Genomic DNA, 25345 nt, shown 5'->3' with positions numbered 1-25345 from the left:
AATGACTGTGCTCTCCAGGCACATACTGTAGAAGATAGACCACTGATTATGGACAGATTTGCAGAGTCTGCAGAAAGATTCAGGCCGAAAATCAATCAGAAAATGACAGAGGTCATGTATCAACCTGTGCCAGGGAAACCCTACACAAAACCAAAAGTCACCATCAGCAACAAACAGCTGAAAGCTGTTACAGACTTCTGCTACCTTGGTAGTATATTGAATGATGTTACTGTAGACAAGGAGATGACAAGTGGTATCAACAAAGCTAGTTCGTTATATGGCAGGCTCTCAGGCAGAATCTGGCAGCAACATGGCATTAAGCTTCGAACCAAGCTAAAAGGAGTTGGTGGATGTGATTGCAGAGCCATTGGCCATTATGTTTGAAAACTCATAGTGATTGGGGGAAGTCCCAGACGACTGGAAAAAGGCTAATGTAGTGCCCATCTTTAAAAAAGGGAAGAAGGAGGATGCTGGGAACTACAGGCCAGTCAGCCTCACCTCAGTCCCTGGAAAAATCATTGAGCAGGTCCTCAAGGAATCAATTCTGAAGCACTTCGAGGAGAGGAAAGTGATCAGGAACAGTCAGCATGGATTCACCAAGGGAAAGTCATGCCTGACTAATCTAATTGCCTCCTATGATGAGATAACTGGCGCTGTGGATGAGGGGAAAGCAGTGGATGTGTTGTTCCTTGACTTTAGCAAAGCTTTTGAGACAGTATCCCACGGTATTCTTGTCAGCAAGTTAAAGAAGTATGGGCTGGATGAATGGACTATAAGGTGGATAGAAAGTTGGCTAGATTGTCGGGCTCAACGGGTAGTGATCAATGGCTCCATTACTAGTTGGCAGCCGGTATCAAGTGCAGTGCCCCAAGGGTCGGTCCTGGGGCCAGTTTTGTTCAATATCTTCATAAATGATCTGGAGGATGGTGTGGATTGTACCCTCAGCAAGTTTGCAGATGACACTAAACTGGGAGGAGAGGTAGATACTCTGGAGGGTAGGGATAAGATACAGAGGGCCCGAGAAAAATTAGAGGATTGGGCCAAAAGAAATCTGGTGAGGTTCAACAAGGACAAGTGCAGAGTCCTGCACTTAGGACGGAAGAATCCCATGCACCGCTACAGACTAGGGACCAAATGGCTCGGCAGCAGTTCTGCAGAAAAGGACATAGGGGTTACAGTGGACGAGAAGCTGGATATGAGTCAACAGTGTGCTGTGGTTGCCAAGAAGGCCAATGGCATTTTGAGCTGTATAAGTAGGGGCATTGCCAGCAGATCGAGGGACGTGATCGTTATTGTCTATTCAACAATGGTGAGGCCTCATCTGGAGTACTGTGTCCAGTTTTGGGCCCCACACTACAAGAAGGATGTGGAAAAATTGGAAAGAGTCCAGCGGAGGGCAACAAAAATGATTAGGGGACTGAACACATGACTTATGAGGAGAGGCTGAGGGAACTGGGATTGTTTAGTCTGCGGAAGAGAAGAATGAGGGGGGATTTGATAGCTGCTTTCAACTACCTGAAAGGGGGTTCCAAAGAGGATGGATCTAGACTGTTCTCAGTGGTAGCAGATGACAGAACGAGGAGTAATGGTCTCAAGTTGCAGTGGGGGAGGTTTAGGTTGGATATAGGAAAAACTTTTTCACTAGGAGGGTGGTGAAACACTGGAATGGGTTACCTAGGGAGGTGGTGGAATCTCCTTCCTTAGATATTTTTAAGGTCAGGCTTGACAAAGCCCTGGCTGGGATGATTTAGTTGGGGATTGGTCCTGCTTTGAGCAGGGGGTTGGACTAGATGACCTCCTGAGGTCCCTTCCTACCCTGATATTCTATGATTCTATGAAAAGTTGATAAAGCAGTTGTGCTGTCTGACTTGTTGTATGAATGTGAGATCTGGACCTGCTACAAGCATCACATTAAGCTTCTTGGTAAGTTCCATTTATGACATCTCATACCATACTTTGCAGCAAATGGCAGGATAAAGTTAAATAATGAGATTTGGGACTGTAGTCACTCCACAGGGATTGAAGCCAGGCTCATCACATCACAGGTGCGCTGGGCTGGTCATGTATGGAGGATGGGCAACAGCAGAATGACAAAGCAGTTGCTTGATGCCAAATAAAGCAGACAACCACGTAGGAGGCAGCCAGAAGAAACTCTTCAAAGACAAACTGAAGCATAACTTGAAACAGTGCAACATTGATGCCAACAGCTGGGAGTCCTCAGCAACAGACAGATCATTCTGACAAGCAGTAGCCCACTATGAGGTTGCCCAGTTCAAGACTACCGAGCATATAGATCTTGAGGCGCAGAGGCTGAGCCATAAACAGCAGTTGGCACAGATTGTAATCCCTTCCTTGGCATCGAGCATATAGATCTTGAGGCGCAGAGGCTGAGCCATAAACAGCAGTTGGCACAGATTGTAATCCCTTCCTTGGCATCAAGCTATCTATGTACTTCATGCAACAAGGACTGCAACTCATGCACTGGTCTTTTTACCTACAATTGTACTCACAAGACGTAAAACTGTCATCAATGTCATCTTTGGTTATGAAGGACAAGGACACCAACAACAACAACTTGTTTTCAGTACTTACCTGCTTCCTTCAGTGACCAGGCTCTCTCTTCAGAACAGTGCATCAAAGACCTCCTGGTACATCAAACAAAACACCCAACTCTAACAAGGGCCCACTACTTAATGCCTGTTGCCTGTCAGCATCTTGCTCTGACTCCCCACGCAGCTATTCCTCTCAGCTCCCAGCAGCCAACAGTCATAATGTGATCTCTTTCCCCATTTGGCTGATTTCTTTCCTGAGAATGGGGTCAGGAACTGGTTGGTCATATAGGGAGCTCAGGCCAGGGGAAGAGTAAAGGTGGATTCTTTGTAGAAGGAAGAAGGGTCAGGTTGGGATTTGTTCCACAAACAAGTCTTGACCTATCCCACCTCCTACCTGTAAGAATCTCTTCCTCTTTACTGCTCAGTGCTCCATCTTACATCCAGAGCTCTTAACCACACAAAGTTAATGAGTTCCCAAATAGTAGCTACCTGAGAATTGGACAGTTTTCTAAAGGATAACAGAATATCACACCCGCCCTTAGCCCTGTCTGCATCCCTGACCCTGGGAGCCTGAGGTGGTGGGAGGGAATGCGCAGACAGGGGTAAGGGGGCTGAGGCTAGGGCTGCAGCTGAGGGTGGGGCTGGGAGCTGGGGGCCACGGCTGGAGCAGAGCTGGGGGTGGGGCAAGGCTGGGTTGCACTCCCACCCTGTCCCCTGTGTGGGTTGACCTGGCCCCCAAATGTCCCTCTGTGCCCCCAAAGAGGGATGCATCCTGGAGTTTGGGGACCTCTGGAATATGGCATAAATAGGGCCCTACCAAATTCACACTCCACTTTGGTCAATTTCAGAGTCATATGATGTAAAAAATTTCATGATTTCAGCTATTTAAATCTGAAATGTCATGGTGCTGTAATTGTAGGGGTCCTGACCCAAAAGGGACTTGTGGGGTGGGGGTCGCAAGCTTATTGTAGGGGGGGTTGCGGTGCTGCTACCCTTCTTCTGCACTGCTGCTGCTGCTGGCAGTGGCTCTGCCTTCAGAGCCGGGCAGCTGGAGAGCAGCAGCTGCTGGCCAGAGTTGCCGCTAGCAGCAGCGCAGAAGTAAGGGTGGCAGGGTATGGTGTTGCCACCCTTACTTCTGCGCTGCTGTCTGTGGAGTTGGGCCCTCAGTCAGCAGCTACTGCTCTCTGGCCGCCCAGCTCTGAAGGCAGCAGCACAGAATAAGGGTGGCATGGTATGGTGTTGTCACCCTTACTTCTGGTGCGGCGCTGCCTTCAGAGCTGGGTGCCTGGCCTACAGCTGCCGCTCGCCTGCCACCCAGCTCTGAAGGCAACACAGAAGGGTGGCCATATCGCGAAACCCCCAAAATAATCTTGTGACCCCGCTGCAGCTCCCTTTTGGGTAAAGACCCCCAATTTGAGAAACGCTGGTCTCACCTGCGAAATCAGTATAGTACAGGGTAAAAGCACACAAAAGACCAGATTTCACGGGGGGGAACGACCAAATTTCATGACGCATTTTTCATGGCCGTGAATTTGGTAGGGCCCTAGGCATAATACCTCGTGTACAAATATTTAGAAAACATTAAAAGTGCTTGAGGCTGAATAAGTGCTGCCAAAAGAAAATGGCTAAACTGAAGTGTTAGGAAGTATTAGTTTTGGGAACAGTTGACTCTATCTGGTTTTTGCCTTCAGTGTGCTGCTGGTCTCAATCCACTTTTATAGAGGTTGCATAACAGCTTTCTTTGTAATTGGGACAGACAGCTCCTTTTATAGCAGCACAAAGCAGGAAAGCTGTCCCAAAGGAGCAGCCAAGGATTATCACATAGGGATCATGTTGGGGGCAAGAAAGGGTGAGGAGGAGTTATTCAGTGTACAGGGAGGAGCACACCTATCCTTGATGCCTGCAACGGTCTCTGTGGGGCAACTGCATTCATCCTAACTAAGGCCTAAGCCTACTGTAAATTATCCTGGGGGCTATTTCAGCCCCCAGTTGCCCTGAAACCAAAACACAATGTAGAGCCCACTTTCATCCCTACTCTCCTCCATTGCAGGTAAGTTTAGCATAGCTGTGGATCTGACTCCGTGTATTTAGTATTGCACCATCTCGGTGGGTCTGAGATGGCACAAAGAATTTTTTTAAAACCAGGTTGCACAGAACAGAACAAAACAGAACGGTGAAGTGCAATTTTCAGTGCACAACCGTTAGTATGACACTTTTTTATGGACTCTCAATATGTCAGTCAAGTACTGAATATGGAAGAGATAGTCAATCTTATTATTTTCTGAAAAATGTGTAGCATTGATATCCATTTATCCTCAAACATTTCTGCTCACTGAGTAGTTTGATTGGTATAATATTCAATGAGTAGGTGGTCTTTTATTAAATGGAACCAATTGTCATAGCATGGGAAAGTGTCAAATGCCCAGTAGTTTGAGCTATATACGGTTTGTCAATGCAAGTAAAAACTGATACACTTCACCTGTGGTTTCCTTAATTGCTTTCTTGATTTTATTTCCAACAAGCAAACTTCAGAACTGGAGGGAAAAGTACATTGACCGGTTTGTCCTAATGCCAACTGGATCTCTTTGCAGAAATTCTGGATTATGAGATGGGGATGATATGGAACAAAGAAAGGAGAGGATGATTACTATGTCTGTTATCGTGGATAATATTAACATATAAAATATTCCGTTAACATTAAATTAAGGTAATTACTATATAAACTAGTAAGTTTAAAAAAACCGCTCACCTATTAAGAGAAATTAATATTCAAATACACGCACAGTTCATGCAGTATCCTAAATAAATGCACACATGTAAAATTTCATATTGCATTTCCCCCAAACCAACAGTGACTCTGTCCACTATAGTGGCCCGCTATCCAGCTAGCAAAGGTACCCTTATATCAGAGCAACTACAACTCTAGATATTTTTGCAATCATTGACTACAAGTGAAAATGTAACTTTGTCTCAGTGTACTACATTGAAGAAATAATGTAAGTGAAAAAATAATTTGGCTCTTTGAACCAGATTTTTAAAACCCATCCACTCCTTTTTTCCCTCTCAGCTGATGCCAGTTAGTCATGCAAATGCTTTACATATGACAAAATTAGGTAGTTAGCCATCGGGATAACATGAACTTCTCTACATAGAATAATCAGCATTTACAAAAAGGGAGACCACATTGAGGCCTTGTCCAAAATGTCATCACCAGTCTGTATTGAGAACTCCCATTCAAGGCAAGAGGATTTCCGTATTTGGATGGCTGCAGTATTGGACCATTAATTTACATTTTCTTTATTTTGTTGCAAATGTTAAGGCTGCCCTGTAATAATGGATGTGCTCTAACTTTAAGTCAGTGGTTCCTAAAATGTAAATTAAATTCAACATTATCTTTTTCCTCTTCACAAAATGGGTGAAAATGGCTTTCAGCTGAACAGCAATCATGAACACCCATAATGCAGCTGACTCTTACTTGGCACACGTAGCTTCTGTCTCTACTTCTCTGCTACAACATTTTTTTCATTGTAAGTAAGTACATACAACAGAAAATTATTACAAATAATACTCTTTTTTGTGGGGAGGGACAGTAAAATACATCAGTGCCCACTGCTTTTCCTATCTATCTTTTCTCTACCTATTCTATCTCTGCAAAATATACCTTTTTGTCAGTTGCTTCACAAATGTATTTGCATTATCAAAAACATTCAGAGCGCACTTCCAGACAGAAAATGTTCCAGAAGGTCATGGGTGTCAACAGTACAGCCAAAATCCAGAATCATATTCACAGCCATTTGGTAATTTAGCCTAAAGTGATGAGTGGCCCAAAATCTGTCACAGACTGTGTTCAGCAATTTAGTAAAATGGCATTTTCTTTGTGATGTGACACGTGTCTAGACAGTGGACAATGATGACAAGTGGCTGAATAGCTCTCTGATAACATCAGTCACTACAAACTAGGCTCAAAATCTAATAATTGATAAATGATTAGGACTGTGATAAGCTCAACAATTTTGCTTTTCAGTTTTATATGTGTATTTTATGCTTGGCTGCCATTAGACATTTGCCTGAGTCACAAAGCTGGGTGGTATTCTGGGTCAGCATGTGATAAAATGGAAGATCAAGGTCAGACAACTTTGATCTACAGCTGGAGCCTGACTGAAAATTCCTCACAGTAGTTAAGAGGATGGTTTGGAGTGAGATTCAGTGACCCAGTTCAGACTTTTGTGTATACGTGTATTGCCTCTTTGTATTGCCGCAGGAAGCCAAAATGGAGGGGGAGAGGGTCGGTTCTGAGCACAAAGTTCTGCAGTCAGAGAAGATGTAGGAATAAGATTTTTCCTCATTCTAATATATTTCCTTGTTCATTATTAGAAGAAAGTATTTCTATTTGAGAGTCTTTAGTAGTGCTTGTTGGAATATTTCACTGCAAATGAAACATAAGACAAAAATCAAAAACAAAGTTTTGTGAAATTTTTCATAATATTTCCCCTTACCATCTGCTCTATTCTTTATCTTGTTTCATTTCCCCCTGGCTTCAATACCCACTATATAAAATGGTAAAATAGCCATGTTTAATCTAGTTCTACATCAAAATGGGAAACTTCATTAACTGTACTTAACTTTGAAAAGATATCAGAAACCAATGAGTTTATAACAAAACCTCACAGGGTGTGTGGTTTCACAGTGAACATTTTGCACAGCTTCCCTTGAGATCTAAAGATGAAAGAGTCCATGGTTTGGATCATTCTGCCGCATTCTCCCACCTTCAAAAAAAATATTTTACAAGAGGGTTCTGGGGGAGAAAATCTCCAGCACGATACCTCTGAGATACAGCTCTCCCATGTCCCATTAGGGGTGAGATTTGTTCAGAAACATGGTAAATTTAGGAGAAGTGATGTGCTTCTACACTAACTCTGGGCTAAGGTTGTTTCCTAGTAGTGCATGTCTATTGGAGTCACATTACCACACAGGCTTCCTGGATCCAGGATGTATTCTCTTTTCCACTTTGCTTCTTCAGGGTTTTGAAGAAGTGTGAGGGAGGGAGGATTTGTCTGTGTTCCTACTGACACTGCCATGGGTCTGCCCGCTCTTCCCCATGCCTGCACCCCAGACTCATGGAGAACGCTCTTCAGATCTGAAGAAGGGTGGGACAGTGTTGCTAATCCCCCACCTTTATCAGCACGTGAAGGGAAAATATATGTGTTAGCAGTGTGAGGAACAATGTAGGTTTCAGGCATATATCTTCATCTGCGATAGAATTTTGGGTCTTGTTTGTCTATTTGATTCTTAATACACTTAGATTCCTAAATACCTCAGGTGAAAATACAGGTCTGAAGCCTACATTGTTAAAACACTCCTAACAATATGTACTGAGGGGCTATATCCCTGACAATAAGCAGTTCTACAAAATTTTGACTTTTCTGGTTCATTTTTGCTGAATGTCAATCGTCAATAAACTTTTAACAAAATGCTGTGTCAACTTCATTTGGAATTAGCATATCTTTAATGAATCTGACCCTTTTATTCTCAACTCCAAGAAAAACAACAAAGGTATAATGAACTGTCACATTGTTTAGCATACATTCTTTTTAATCTCATTTAATTTTATTGCACATTTTTTTAGTCTTAAATCTTTAAAAGTTTATTGAGCAATTAAACTATGTTCTCTGTCAGGGAAAAAATGCCCATAAAAAAGCAATAAGCTAAGCAGTAATTTCTAGAGAGAAGTCACTTTTTATTTCTTCCTGTCCAAGTATGAATGAGTATTTGCTCTGTAAAATAAGAAGCAGAGCCTGCTGAAAATGACAATTGATTTTTAGTGAGATGAAGTTTAGGATTCTTGGAGTAACAGACTGTTTCTGCTATACTGGCTTCCTCAGACCAATCAATAGAACGAAATAAGCAATAGTTGATGGGATCCTTTTCTACAACCTTTTTGCTGACTTACTGCTACTTTCATAGCACTGCACATTGAATTTGTTTCCAGAAAGCATCCCTGCGTTAACATGAAGTTTTTATTGGCAGCCCTGTTCCCACTAAGAAAACTAATGAAATCCTGTACTTGTTAAAAGAAATTGATCTGCTGCTCAAAGAAAAAAGACGGAAGAGACATCTTAATGATGTTGCTGTGATTCCTAAAGAGCTATAAAGATGATGCTTAGAAATATAAGATGCTACTTATGGTATGTAAACATGACCTCAACGGTAGCAACTACGAAGATCAGAATAATTTTTATAGGTAGGAGTCTTATGTACATTTAAAATAAATATTTAAAAAGTTTTTATAAATCAATATGAATGTACCCTATTAAGGGTCAGGTTCTGCCATCTTTATTTACAAGAAGCAATACCTTACTTCAGGAGTTGCCCCTTCGATTTTCACTGGATGAGTCACAGAGTAAGGCACCACTCAAGATGAGTAGAGATGGAAAAATCTATCCTCCCAAAAATATACAGAAATGCTAAAAATTGGTAAAAGTGCAGATGTATTTTCCTTGTGAAAAATTAAACATTTAACTCCCGAGGCATCCTGAGATAATCTAACACAGAGTAAATTTCTTTTCTTCTGTCTACTGCTAAAATATCATTGAGAAAGTGGATAAAAAAATCACTAGGTTTCCCAGAACAGACCTTGCTAAAACAGTTAGAAAATATACAACTAGAAATATACATAAGTGACCACTTATTAACTGTACTCTTTCTTTGAGTAAATATGAAAAGTGATAAGAAGATACTAGCAGGGAACAATAACTTGGGAAGAGATAACACATACTGCTTGATCTTCACAGAATCATAGAAAAGTAGGACTTGAAGGGATTCAAGAGATCATCTAGTCCAGTCCCCTGTGCTGGGGCAAAGACAAGTATACCTAGAAGATCTCTGACAAGTTGTGGTGGGGCAGTGCCCCACACCCAGGCCAGATTGGGCTACAGTAGGCCAGAGTGGCTGCAGGCAGCCAATCAGAGAGGGCCTGAGGGGAGCCAATCAGGGCCAGGCTAGGCCTTATATAAAGGCTGCCCAGGAAAGAGGCAGTCAGTCTCTCTCAGACTTTTAAGGGAGAAGGTCTGTCTCCTGAGCAAAGGAGACCAGCACCCAGGATAGTGTGGTGCTAGGCAGGCTTGGGGAAGCTGAGGCGAGCTCCAGCCCAATATCTGCCAGGTTGCAGGTCCTGACAGAAGGGCCCACAAGGTGCAAGGGGGCCAAAGGAGAAGCGACCCAGGGAGGAGAGGCAGACAAGGGGAGCGAAGGAGGGCAGGGAGGCTGCTGTTAGAGGGTCCTGGGCTGGGACCCAGAGTAGAGGGAGGGCCTGGGTCCTCCCCTTGTACTAGACCCGGCTGTTAGAAGTGGACATAATAGACTGCACCCGACCCCTGATAGAAGGGGTTAGACTTTGGGGATGTGGTTGGCTACTGAGGCTGGGGTGAAGCGAAAAGACTGCTGTTAACAGCCCCCGGGAGGGGTTGAGCGTGGACTACGGGGCACTGCCGGAGGGCAGCGTCCTGAAGAGGATGCTGTGAGAAGGGAGCAACACGGGTCCGGATGCCAACAGAGGGTGAGAGACGGACTGGACACCACCAACGGAGGGTACTCCACATGGACTGAGCTAATTCCCAGATGTGCCAGTGGGAGGTGCTGCGGTGGTGAGTCCCAACCCCAGGTTTGCCTAACCTGTTCTTAAAAGCTTGCAATGTAGTTAGAAAGTTTTTCCTAATACCTACCATAAATATCCCTTGCTACAGATTAAGTCGATTACTTATTGTGCTACCTTCAGTGGCCATGGAGAACAATTATTCATAGTCCTCTTTGTAACAGCCCTTAACATATTTGAAGGCTGTCAGTCCCCACTCAATCTTCTCTTCTTATGACTGAACATGCCCAGTTTTTCAATCTTTCTTCATAGATCAGGTTTCCTAACCTTTTATCATTTTTATTGACCTTCTCAGGACCCTCTCCAGTTTGTTCATATCTTTCCCAAAGCATTGTGCCCAGAATTGTCAAGCAGTGCCAAGCAGAGTGGTACAATTACCTCCCATGTATTACATCTGACACTCCAGCTAATACATCCAGAATATTAGCCTTTTTAACAACTACATCACATTGTTGATTCATTAAATTTGTGATCTACTAGAACCCCTAGATCCTTATCAGCAGTACTACTGATTACCCAGTTAGTCCCTATTTTGTATTTGTGCATTTGATTTTTCCTTCCTAAGTGAAGTACTTTGCACTACCTTTACTGAATTTCATCTTGTTGATTTCAGATTGATTTTTCCAGTTTCTCAAGGTAATTTTTAATTTCTAATCCTGTCCTTCAAAGTGCTTGCAAATCCTCCTAGCTTGGTGTCATCTGCAAATTTTGTAAGCATACTCTCCACTCCACTGACCAAATCATTAATGAAAATATTAACCAGTACTGGACCAAGGACATACCCCTGTAGGACTTCACTAGATACGTCCTCCCAGTTTTACAGCAATCCATTGATACTCTTTGAGTATGGTCTTTCAATCACGTATGCACCCTCCTTATACTAATTTCATCTAGAACCCATTTCCCTCATTTACTTATGAGACTGTCATGGGGACTATATAAAAATGATTACTAAAATCAAGATACATCACAGAGGGGTTCTTAGTTGCGGAGAGAGGGGGGCACATGACTGCCCCATGTGTCGCCTCTGGATGCAGGAAACTTCTAGCCCCACCTTCCTAGGCTCAGCCCGCCAATCCCGCTGGCTCTTGGGGGAATGGAGTCACAGGAGCAGGATGCATGTGTTGCCAGGCCAACCCTGCCCCGGGTGTGGAACTCACAGCAACGAAGTTTCTCCCTGGAGCTCCCACACCATTGCAGACAACTCGGTGGGGGAGGGGCACAGGCAATGCCCATAACTCAGGCTGAGCAAAGGGAACCTGCTTCCAACACCTTCCCCAGCAACCCTCTTCCCTGTGCCCAGCTGCCATGATCTCCCTGCCCACAGGCCACTACCGCCACTCCAGCTGGGCTCGTGAAGGTAACTGCTGCACTGCACATGGGCAGCAACCTGGAGCAACCACCCTAACCTGGGAGGAAAAGCAGCTCCATCCTGCCCAAGCTTTTCTCCCCACCGCCAGGCTCAGCTTCCAGAGAGGGACCAAGCAAGCTGGAAACATGGAGCGGGAAAAGACAAAGCCCCCGACTCCCCTGGCAGACCAAGCTCAATGAGACCAGGAGTGGCCCACTGAATCATCATAGAATATCAGGGTTGGAAGGGACCTCAGGAGGTCATCTAGTCCAACCCCTTGCTCAAAGCAGGACCAATCCCCAACTAAATCATCCCAGCCAGGGCTTTGTCAAGCCTGACTTTAAAACCCTCAAAGGAAGAAGATTCCACCACCTCCCTAGGTAATACATTCCAGTGCTTCACCACCCTCATGGTGAAAAACTTTTTCCTAATATCCAACCTAAACCTCCCCCACTGCAACTTGAGACCATTACTCCTTGTTCTGTCATCTGCCACAACTGAGAACAGCCTAGCTCCATCCTCTTTGGAATCCCCCTTCGGGTAGATGAAGGCTGCTATCAAATCCCCCCCCTTTCTTCTCTTCTGCAGACTAAACAATCCCAGTTCCCTCAGCCTCTCCTCGTAAGTCATGTGCCCCAGCCTCATCATCATTTTTGTTGCTCTCCGCTGGACGCTTTCCAATTTTTCCACATCCTTCTTGGAGTGTGGGGCCCAAAACTGGACACAGTACTCCAGATGAGGCCTCACCAATGTCAAATAGAGGAACGATCACATCCCTCAGTGTGCTGGCAATGCTCCTACTTATACAGCCCAAAATGCTATTAGCCTTCTTGGCAACAAGGGCACACTGACTCATATCCACTGTAACCCCTAGGTCCTTTTCTGCAGAACTGCTGCCTAACCGTTTGGTCCCTAGTCTGTAGCAGTGCAGGAGTCTGCACTTGTCCTTGTTGAACCTCAAAAGAACCAGATTTCTTTTGGCCCAATCCTCTAATTTGTCTAGGGCCCTCTGTATCCTATCCCTACCCTCCAGTGTATCTACCACGCATCCCAGTTTAGTGTCATCTGCAAACTTGCTGAGGGTGCAGTCCACACCATCCTCCAGATCATTAATGAAGATATTGAACAAAACTGGCCCGAGGACCGAACCTAGGGGCACTCAACTTGATACCAGCTGCCAACTAGACATGGAGCCATTGATCACTACCCATTGAGCCTGACAATCTAGCCAGCTTTCTATCCACCTTATAGTCCATTTATCCAGCCTGTACTATTTTAACTTGCTGTCAAGAATACTCTTGGAGACTGTATCAAAAGCTTTACTAAAGTCAAGGAACAACACGTCCACTGCTTTCCCCTCATCCACAGCGCCAGTTATCTCATCATAGGAGGCAATTAGATTAGTCAGGCATGACTTTCCCTTGGTGAATCCATGCTGACTGTTCCTGATCACTTTCCTCGCCTCCAAGTACTTCAGAATTGATTCCTTGAGGACCTGCTCCATGACTTTTCCAGGGACTGAGGTGAGGCTGACTGTAGTTCCCCGGATCATCCTCCTTCCCTTTTTTAGAGATGGGCACTACATTAGTCTCTTTTCCAGTTGCCCAGGACCTCCCCCCCATGAGTTTCCTCCATGAGTTTTCAAAGATAATGGCCAATGGCTCTGCAATCACATCCACCAACTCCTTTAGCACTCTCGGATGTAGCACATCCGACCCCACGGACTTGTGCTCGTCCAGATTTTCTAAATAGTCCCGAACCACTTCTTTCTCCACAGAGGGCTGGTCACCTCCTCCCCATGCTGTGCTGCCCAGTGCAGCAGTCCGGGAGTTGACCTTGTTTGTGAACACAGGCAAAAAAAGCATTGAGTACATTAGGTTTTTTCCACATCCTCTCACTAGGTTGCCTCCCTCATTCAGTAAGGGGCCCACACTTTCCTTGGCTTTCTTCTTGTTGCTAACATGCCTGAAGAAACCCTTCTTGTTACTCTTATCATCCCTTGGTAGCTGCAACTCTGAGTGTGATTTGGGCTTCCTGATTTCACTCCTGCATGCCTGAGCAATATTTTTATACTCCTCCCTGGTCATTTGTCCAACCTTCCACTTCTTGTAAGCTTCTTTTTTGTGTTTAAGATCAGCAAGGATTTCACTGTTAAGCGAAGATGGTCGCCTGCCATATTTACTATTCTTTCTACACATCGGGATGGTTTGTCCCTGTAACCTCCATAAGGATTCTTTACAATACAGCCAGCTCTCCTGGATTCCTTTCCCCCTCATGTTGTTCTCCCAGGGGATCCTGCCCATCAGTTCCCTGAGGGAGTCATATTCTACTGAGCTGTGGTGAAGGCTGGGAGCTGGAGGGGGAGCAGCAGTGGGCACATTGGGCCCTCGCGGCATGTCACACAAGCCCAGCCATGGCTCTTCATGGGGCTGCAGGCCTAGTTTGCTCTGAGCCCTGCAAGGACAGCTCAGCACTCACAGAATTCTGGGGGGGAAATGATCCCATGCTCCCCTCCCCCCACATGTTGCCTCTGATACATCATGTCTACAGCTTTATCCCCATCCACTAGACCTGTAACCCTATCAAAGAAGGAAATTAGGTGGGCTTGGCATGATTTGTTTTTCTTATCTCATATTATTGAAATATTCAGAGGGGGAAATGAAATGATAGTCTCATTAACATGTATAAAGAAGCAGCATTGCTTCTGGTTCATAATTCACTGTGGCCCTAATTCAGCAGGGTACCTGAAGTCAATAGGACAACTCAAATATTTAAAGTTAGGCACATGCTTAAGTACCTTGATGAACTGGGGCCCTAGATAAATAATAATGAGCCATATCCTGCAGTCCTTACTTAGACCTTGATTGAATGGCTGGGATTATTCACAATGCACAAAGTTAAACATGTATGTAACTCTTTGCAGGATGGGATCTTGGTCCTTACTGGGTTAAAACTCCCCTTGATTTCAGTTACTATCTGACAGATAAAACTGTGGTATCATCGGGGAGAGATTCTTACAGACTCACATTTTTGTGAGTTAGGAGTAAGGTGAGAAGGAGGTAAATTCATCCAGCATTATCCTGTAGTTACAGCTGTTTATTATTATCATAACACAATTTATAATAGTGTATAAAAATAAAAATGTAAATTTGAGATGAATTACCTTGACCATATGGAAGTGAAATTTCATAATGTTAGAATTTCCCACAGAATAGAAATTCTGAATTCCAACCCGGCTCTCTCTGGAATCATGTTTGCTTTCATTTCTTTTACAGTGGACTAAACAGTATGGAATGGCAAACAGCAGAGTTATACTACTGAAATGTAGGGGTTGTGAGATCAATAAAGTCATTGTGACATGCTGCACTCCCAGGTGAAAGGATAATTGAGCTGGAAATTGACATCTTGTAGCTGCCAGCTCCTTACACTCACAGGGACACTGTTATTTAGCTCTGTTGAAGGCAATATTCAAATACAACCAAAGGTCAGGATTGAGTAATAAATCTGAAACTGGAGTCTGTTTATCATAATATTATAGTCTAAATGTCACAATGCGTAGGTAAAGATAATTTTTATCAAGTCATGTTTAAGTATTTTTTCCTTTGGGATAATGCAAAACATCTTTAACACTATTCTGGAAGTAAATATCTCAAGCTCTAATGACCCCTAAATATCAAATTACAGATGATCTGTTAATCCAAATGGTGACACATTTGGAAATAGAGAGTATCTTATTTTCACAGAACTGCAAAATCTGTCTAGCGGAGTCTTTTCATCTTTCAGCACAACACCAAGTTAACCTTGTGACACGATGCTCCTCAGCTGATAAATGCAAAGCTCATTATACCACAGACATTTAAATGGCCCTCCAAAGTTTCATTACTTTTTGTATTCTACTTGAGGAACTAGGGATTTACAATGCCTTTGAGATAAAACATGGAAAAGCCTATAAAATCAAAACAGTGCAAAGAGTTATGTGGATCAGGTTGCTTTGCTGTAGTTCTTTTTCCAAAGTTGTAATCTGAGCTATGCTGTCACACTACTGTCAACACACAGGAGGCTAATGACCAACAGCACTGTATTAGTAGGTTAGCTGGGAATACTAATGCTTTTATACACTAGCACCATTCCCCATAAGGGCAATGCAGGTGAACTGAATGTATGCTTCACAAATCAAGAGCAGCTACCCAAAACTGAAACAAAGTCCATTAATGGATGCTGCTTTACATTGAGCCTTAGTGACAGAGCATTATACCTTGTTACTTACTTTTTGTTATATCACATCACTTTTGAGTAACATAATATAACTGTATACTGTGCAATGCAATCAAAACATTTTATTCTTTCAGGTCTAGTAACCATTATAAGTTCAGAAAGCAGATAAGGCTTGACATTTGTGGGTAATTTATGAGTAAGGCACTGGTGGAAAACTTCTTTTTTTTTTTTTAAATACTTATAAGTCAAGGGTGATAGTCAATATCCATTACAAATGGTTTCATGTTTCCAGGCAGAAAATAAAATACTACGTATGGCTTTCTGGAGGATTGATGTTTCCTCTCTGAGGGAACACACAAAGTAGAACTATATGTGAAATTCTTTGATCCTTGTCACTTACATTTCCAATAAGAGTTCCCTAGAGATATTCAGATTGTGTAGGTGTTTATACTATGCTCAGCATCATGAAGGCCATGTCTTTGACAGTCTCCCAAACATTACTGTTCCTTCCTCCATCACCTGACAGTGGTTGAAATTATTTTAATGCTATTGGGATTTTCTTGTATTACACATTTGGGTGCCTATAACCTTAGATAGACATCCTTTATTCATTATTCAACTCTACATGTGCAATTTTATTTAATGTTCATAGAATATCAGGGTTGGAAGGGACCTCAGGAGGTCATCTAGTCCAACCCCCTGCTCAAAGCAGGACCAATCCCCAAGTAAATCATCCCAGCCAGGGTTTTGTCAAGCCTGACCTTAAAACCCTCAAAGGAGGAAGATTCCACCACCTCCCTAGGTAACGCATTCCCATGTTTCACCACTCTCCCAGTGAAAAAGTTTTTTCCTAATATCCAACCTAAACCTCCCCCACTGCAACTTGAGACCATTACTCCTCGTTCTGTCATCAGCTACCTCTGAGAACAGTCTAGAGCCATGCTCTTTGGAACCCCCTTTCAGGTAGTTGAAAGCAGCTATCAAATTCCCCCCCCTCATTCATCTCTTCCGCAGACTAAACAATCCCAGTTCCCTCAGCCTCTCCTCATAAGTCATGTGTTCCAGTCCCCTAATTTTTGTTGCCCTCTGCTGGATGCTTTCCAATTTTTTTCACATCCTTGTAGTGTGGGGCCCAAAACTGGACACAGTACTCCAGAGGAGGCCTCACTAATCTCAAATAGAGGGGAACGATCACATCCCTCAATCTGCCAGCAATGCCCCTACTTATACATCCCGAAATACCATTGGCCTTCTTGGCTACAAGGGCACACTGACTCATATCCAGCTTCTCATCCACTATAACCCCTAGGTCCTTTTCTGCAGAACTGCTGCCTAGCCAGTCGGTCCCTAGTCTGTAGCAGTACATGGGATTCTTCCGTCCTAAGTGCAGGAGTCTGCACTTGTCCTTGTTGAACCTCACCAGATTTATTTTTGCCCAATCCTCCAATGTGTCTAGGTCCCTCTGTATCCTATCCCTACCCTCCAGTGTATCTACCTCTCCTCCCAATTTAGTGTCATCTGCAAACTTGCTGAGAGTGCAGTCCACACTATCCTCCAGATCATTAATGAAGATATTGAACAAAACCAGCCCCTGGACCGACCCTTGGGGCACCTGCTGAGATTAAATTAATTGTGAAAAGGAATGCATGGGATCATATTGTTCACTAATTCATTCTGATGTGAGTTCAGAATAACTTAACTGGCTTCAGTGAAGTTAGTCAGAATTTATACTGCAATAGATGAGACCATAGTTTGTCCCATATTCAGCATAGCATAAAAAATAGTTTGCTATAAATTATAAAAAGCTGTCAAAGCAGAATTCTCTCAACATTAATTCCCAGAGGATCCATCAGTAAGAGGCAATATATTCCATATTTTTTAGTATACTTGAAATGTCTCAATTTTGAGCTAATTATGGTGTTACTTCTGTATTAATTTTGTTTTGTATTTCCTAGTCCTGTAGGAATAGAGAGATTAATGGGATGGTGAGGGTTATATTGCATTTTTTCCCCAATATACTATTGATTAAGCTAGGTGTAGTGCTAGAGATTGGCTGAATAGATTTAACTGGGAAGGGTACCTTGGAGAACACAATACATAAAAAGGTGACATTTTTCCAAACCTTTCATTTGTTACCTGTGATGCAGCAGTTTTGGCTGATATTACTTCAGCATTACCAAAAATATATCCAGTCTCCTTTCACTGAAAGTAGGTGATACTTAGGAATATTACAGAACTAGAGACTAGTCTCAGTCAGCAAATGCAATTAAAATCAGAGAATCTCTCTTAAGAGTGCAGAGATCGATAGAATACTTCACAAAAGATGAGAAATGGCCGGACTGTACAATACGGACATTGAAAAGCGTTTACTCTTGTCAGTATTTCCATGGAGGTCAATAAGGCAACTTGTGTTTCTATGGTCTTGCTAAAAAGCTCATTTAAATAAACAGGAGTCTTTCAATAGATTTCAAGAGGCTTCGTATCAGGTGCTACTCAGAGTAAGTAGAGCTTGTTTAAAACTGTTGAATTCCAAATTTTTTCAGGGAAAAAATCAACCCTTTTTTTTTTTTTGCAGTGTTTTGACCACCTCAAAGTGTGAGGCAGTGTTACAAGTACAACTACAATTACAACTGCACAAACCTATTGACAGCAACCTGGTTGCATAAGATTTATTGATAACATAATCTGAAGATTATGGAGTTCCACAAGTGTAATTAAGAGAATTTGGCCTGCAGAACTTTGATGGATGAGAAGAAAACAAACCTGCTTGAATATGACAGCATAGTTAAAATGCTGAATATGACAGCATAGGTAAAATATACAGGGATATCAGTTAGAAAAAGAATACCACTTACAAACAGTGTGCATTTGATATGGAAACATTGAGAGAATAAACTTTCAGAGTCACTCTTCAGAGCAGAAGAAAGAACAACCTTGGAAATGACTCATCATTATTAGTGCTGTTCAAATGTTCTCAAATTTTGATGAAAATGTTGGGGGAATTTATGAGCTACATTTTAATTTTCCTCCATTTTTAAACTAGCTTATTCCATCTCACTTTGATAATTTGTTCCTTATTTGACAAGGCAACAAATATTAAATTTTGTAAGCTCTTAGAGGATAATGGAAACAGTAAAAGCAGCATAAGTTTATGGATGCAAGTTTCCCAGACACTTGCCCCTGCTCAGAGTATGCAGTAGGGTTCAATTGATGTAACAGAAGAGAATTTAGCATTCTCTACACAAGGCTGTCTTAATAAAACTGATAAATTTTAGGCACAAAATTTAGATTAAGATTTACATTACTATTATATAAGAGCTCTTATTTCAATGTGAAGTTCATTACCAACATTTAGGCTAGAGAAATGCACTTCAATTATCATTAACAAATTTTGCATCATATGAAGAGTTTGCAGTATAGGTCAAAAAGAAGCAGAGCATATTCAGTTCTACTAGAACCGGGGAAAATACATTGGTTATTGAAATCAAACACACCTTTTGTGAGGGACCAGGTCTTGAAAAAATATAACATTGGACATATTCAAGCACTCAGTGTTATCAGCTGAGCCTTTACAAGATAAGTGGAGTAAAACCCATAAGATCTGGATTACCTGTGTATAAGCACGTGAAAATGTCAGATTGTCAGCCCTGGATATGGAATTCCTCTCTTGACACACACAGCAAGTACATCACAGACTGATGGCACAGACTTTGCCTTGACATTATAATTTCTCTCTGCCCTGGAAGAAACATGTAGGGCTGAGAATCTCTCCATACTAAGTCAAGCCAGCTTGCTGGAACTGTGAATTCATGGCAGTTAGTGTGGTGGTTTCAGGAATGTGAACACCTGTTCATTAGGAACTACCCATTTTTCAAAGGTAGCCATAGGCTTCAAATGGTGCAAGCATTCCATTGCTTAAACATTTGGGCCCAAATTGTACCGGTAAATGAGAGCCTGATTGATCTCCACCTGTGAAACAGTGGTGATTTGCAGTTTGTGTAACTAAAAAGTCAAGTACCACCAAAGCTACTTAACACACACATAGCCACACACGTGCATGCAAAATCCCCACAAAAATAGCTTTCAGAGTTATTCTTAAATCATTATTTTGGATTGTAGGGTTTGTTGTCTCCCCACCCCTGCTTCCAGAGTAGGCCACAGTTCTGTTCCCAACACCTTCAGATGCTAAAAATACATGAGGCCACGGCATTCTGTACAGAGTCCCGGTACCTCTTTGCTGGCCCCAGAACTCTGAGGCAGCATGGGTCCAAGGGTCCATAGAAAGAGTATAATTGCTATAGGTTATTACTATTTTGGGCCTAATCTCAGATGAAGAAGCCTCCAAGGCCTACTCCCACCCCATGCAGAGTAAGGGATGACAGTGGTATAGAACTATGTGGTCCTTGCCCCGATACCTAGGAGTGGAGAGCTCTATGGGAGCATTCTCCCACAAAGAATGGATTTCAGGAATACACTTTGCCCCACAGAGATGGGAGACACCTTAAATCTGGTTACCAGATGCCTAATCCTCCAGTCTCCCATGCAGTTTACATTTAACAGACCTTAGAATTCCTCGTAGAGGTCAAGGCTTAGTTGCTTTGGAAAAACCTCATTTTTCTTGTAGCATCTTTCTGAGAACCTTCAATCCTGCTGCTCTCAGAAGCAATCTTTCGTTCCTGTCTTTAGAGAGGCCCACCCTTAACTACTTTGGTTTCTTTGAAAAGTCTTATTTTAGAATGCATTATAGGGCCTGATTATCTTCCATCCTTGGAAACATACAGTAGATACTGGGAGCTAAACTCTCAGAGCTTTTTAAAAAAAGCAAATAGGAAAATGAAAAGGTTGAAGTTAATTGAAATATACAGGTGCCTGGGGAAATGTATCAATTTATTGATGAAGCTGATAATTTCTCCAGCAAAATGCTTGTATAAAAAGTAGCCTAGTTGGTTTTAACTTTTTTTTGTATGAAACTGCAGCTGTTTCCTGAAAATTCTGCTTCATGCTCACTTTATTCCTTTTTTTGGCGTTTTAGGCTCTTATGTTTAAATAGGAACCATGAGTTTTCAAGCAGGTAAACCATGTGGTGTGTGGAAAAAGAAAACAGATGTGCTTTACTTCTAATTGTCGTACATTTGCTTGGGAAAAGTAGAGGATGCATTAGCAGTATCTGAATATGGGGTGGAAAGCTAAAAAGCTTTTTAACTTCAAGATGCAAGATTTCAGATATTTGTGATGGGGCTCTTTCTAAAAACCTAAATGAATTTCATAACGTTTTAATTATCCCTCATTTTCTCCTTCAAACTGTGAATTTTTTTGTGGGAATGATTTTTTTTAAACTTTTATTCTGAAGATCAAAGTATTCATTAAGGTAGTAATTATATGAAAAATAGTCTTCTTTCATCTTGTCCCATCAGTTGGTGTCATAGGCTCTTGTTCTTACTGTTCAAGTGAATCTTCCAAACTGACACCAACCTTCTGCATGTCCTCCAGCATCCTGAACCACTTTTTTCCTAGGTCTTCATAGTCTTTGGGCCATAATTACGAGCTCTGGCACTCTCTGGCCAACATATCATCTTGTTGTCTCACAGAACCCATCTATCTCAGTCTATACTTGCTCAGCTTTTCCGTGATGAGGGCTACCTGCTTCATAGCTTGTCCTGTTTCATTGCATAGCCTATCAGCATTCGGCTTACCCAGCTTCCATCTGAACATTCTTATTTCAAGTGTGTCATAGTAGTTCTTCCTTCCTGATTGGCCAGCATTCCAACCCATACATCATAGCTGATCTTATACTTTTTGCTCTTTAGGTTACTTTGCATATTCTTATCACAGAGAATTCCTGTTGACTCTCTCCATTTACACCAAACACTCTTCATGCAGTTCCTAACATCCTCATCTACATTCCCATCATGGATGAACACTGAAATGAGGTATTCATATTGTTGCAAACTAACTCTGTACCACCTTGTTTTACTGGTTTCTAGTTGTCCCTCTGGAAGCATATGTATTCCATCTTTTGTCAGCTGATTCATAAGTCATTTTCTTCATGTGCAGTCATCTATAATTCTTGGTCCCTTTCCAGTTTGCATTTATCTTCACCGCACATCATATCATCGTTGGCTAAAAACATGGTCTCTAGAGCCTCTATCCTAATCTCCTGTAATAGACACTTTGATGCAATCAAATAGACAATTTGATGCAAATAGGAATGGGTTTAAGGCTGATCCTTTCTGTAGGCCTATCCTCATAGCGAGTCACTCACTGTGGCCACAGCTGCTTTTTACGACCGCTGTGACTACTGTTGCACAAGTCCATGATAGTCTGAACATATGTCTATGTTTAGTATGGAAAAATCCTATGTTTTATCATTAAATATTACTAGAGAAATTATTTAAGTTGTTATGGTAACTGGAACTTTGAAAGGATAAATGATCTTAGAAGATGTTTAGGCTCCCCCCTCCCACCCCAATAATTTTTGTATTTAAAGCTTTTATAAACAAATTATTTTTAAAAGATTTTCGATGCTGAAAACATGGAACAAAGTAACAAGAAAGAGGAAAATAAAAAAAATATTACACACAATGGGTACTGAATAGATAATATTTCTATGCCCTAAATAAAGGCAATACAAGGTAAAGTAGAAATCAGATTGACTTAGATATTGATATCTCACATAATAAAACATAATACAAACCAATAAACTCCCCAACAAACCGAAAAACACATTCTGGTGAGATGTAGAGTGATTATTGGTTTGATTTAGAAATCTCAGAATAATCAAATTCCATTTGCATTATATTTTTACTAACTACTATTAATTATTGTATACACACAGTAGATGTAGGTAGATTTATATCCATCTAATGCTATTTGGTTCTTGGGGCTGTTTTATGCACTGAAGCTGCACATCTGCTTGCACAGAGCCTCATTGTCTCCACTGATGTAGAGGTCCACCTGTATGCAACAAGTTGCAGAATCAGGACCTAGGCTAGCAGAAGGGCCAGAGAACCGAAGGAAGCAATTTATAGTGGCTGAGTTCTAAAGTGATGTACTGCTCAATATAAGGGTGGCAGACTCCGGCCTATACAAGGCCTATTCCTATGCAACCGACTCTACATAGGGGGTGTTTCTGTGCAGGGAAGGGGTGTGACTGGAGTGTATTGCACTTTGACTGTCCCTTTCTTATGGATTCCTTCTTTTGAGCCATTACCAGCTGGCAGATGCTTGGCAGATCTCAACTCAGTTGGGGCCCAGTGTGTAATTGGACTCACAATCAGGGAGCTATAACTGGGCACAACAGGGGATGTGGGCCTTTACACTGCAAAAAAAGTTACAATTCAAGAATGATTGAACTGATTTTCCTCAAGCCGTCCAGATTTTTTCTTGTAGCCTGAGAATCAACCTACCAAATTTCAGCCAGAAACATACAATTTACAATGTTATAGGCATCTGAAATGCCTTAGAAAGGAAACACTACTTAACTTTAACTATAGGAGTCACTTAGGTGCCAATAAATATTAAGGGGGTGAAGAAGAGAAAGTTCAGAGTGCAACTAGATTATGTATTGTAGATATTATCCCTTTTGACATGAGTGATTAGCTAATATTCAAGGTCTTTCAGGTAGCTTCCTTTAGGAGGAGAAATTTATGATGGAGTCAGATATTCTTTTCATGCAATCCTGTTTGTTTACAAAGAATGTATAAAGTCCATGCATCAAGGTAGCTGCATCAAGGCACCCCCTTATGGCCAGAGGTGGTGTCAAGGTCCCTTCCCCACTCTGAACTCTAGGGTACAGATGTGGGGACCTGCATGAAAGACCCCCTAAACTTATTCTTTCCAGCTTAGGTTAAAAGCTGCCACCACCAAAGTTTTACACAAAACAGGGGATGTGCCCACTTGGAAACATCTCTCTCCCCCCCCCCCCAACCCCTGCCCCCCAAGCACTACACCTCCTCACCACTTTGCATAGGTGAACACAGACCCAAATCCTTGGATCTTCAGAACAATGAAAAAGCAATCAGGTTCTTAAAGAGAATTTTAATTAAAGAAAAAGTAAAAGAATCACCTCTGTAAAATCAGGATGGTAAATACCTTACAGGGTAATCAGATTCAAACATAGAGAATCCCTCTAGGCAAAACCTTAAGTTACAAAAAGACACACAGACAAATATACATTCCATTCAGCACAACTTATTTTATCAGCCATTTACACAAAACAGAATCTAATGCATATCTAACTAGATTGCTTACTGACTTTTTACAGGAGTTCTGACCTGCATTCCTGCTCTGGTCTCGGCAAAAGCATCAGAGAACCCTTTGTTTCTGCCCCCTCCAGCTTTGAAAGTATCTTGTCTCCTCATTGATCATTTTGGTCAGGTGCCAGCGAGCTTATCTTAGCTTCTTAACCCGTTACAGGTGAAAGGGTTTTTCCTCTGGCCAGGACGGATTTAAAGGTGTTTACCCTTCCCTTTATATATATGACAGGTGGTTTTGCAGCACCCAACCTGTTCCCCTTCTTCAGGGCCCTTTAAGAATGCCATACTATCTTTCTTGTAACTAATAGCACTCCTACCTAACAACAGACTGTAAGTCCAAAGATGAAAGTGAATCCAAAGACATCTAATTAGAATTATTAGGTTTGCAATGAGCAAAGGACAACTTTCTCTGATTTTAAAGAAAATGTTCCTAATAAGGAAGTCTACCGAATTGTGGAATAACTTCCCAAGAAGTCCCAGCATGTGAGTCATTTATAACTGTACAATACTGGACAAAGCACTAGAAAGTATAATATTGTATGAATATTAACTATTCAACATTTGAGCTATTTCTAGTGGCCACAGAGGTCACATGTTATGTTTGCTTCCTGATTGGTAAGCATAGCCTTAGAATCAAGTTCCCATTGTGAATACTTGCATTTAATAAATCACAATTTTCCTTCCATGGCTATTTTCCCATATTTGCTTAAAATTTGCTGTTGCAGAAAATATTTCTGCCAGTAAACTAATATAAACTAGAATAGGGGACAAACATGAAACATCAACCATAACTGAATGAATATCTGTGGGAAAACTGTCTGCAATATATGCTGCCCATCACTATTACTCAGTAAGATAGTCACTAGCCTTTGAAAAATGAATGTTATTTGCTGAATTAATTGACACTGCACCAGGTTTTAGTCTTCTCCAGTGCTACTGAGAAACTTCTACTATACCTCATCTGACTGTAATTAATGTTTTAGAACATATCTAGTGATGGAACAATCCAAATTGGCCCAGTGTTTTGAGTGCTTTTTTGGACATCCTTTTTCCTTTCCCAAATGGATAGGTTACTTATTCATTTATTTGGGGTGAAATTCACCTGCCGTTCAAAAGGCTTACTCAGGATACTATGTCCTACTTATTCTCTGTTGCCCTGAATTTAACCCCAGGGCCAAATCCAGTTACTACTCAGTCTTGATCCAGCAAAGTCATGTACTTTGTTGGATTAGAGACCAAGTCTGTTACAATCCTCCTGTCTACTTCAATGGAAGCCTTATCTGGTTCTTAAAGATTTGTTTATCAAAGACTTTGATAAGAC

This window comes from Lepidochelys olivacea (genome assembly GCF_965140295.1).
Source record: "Lepidochelys olivacea isolate rLepOli2 genome assembly, chromosome: 4".
Classification (NCBI taxonomy): domain Eukaryota; kingdom Metazoa; phylum Chordata; order Testudines; family Cheloniidae; genus Lepidochelys; species Lepidochelys olivacea.
Note: the sequence above shows the minus strand (reverse complement) of the source record.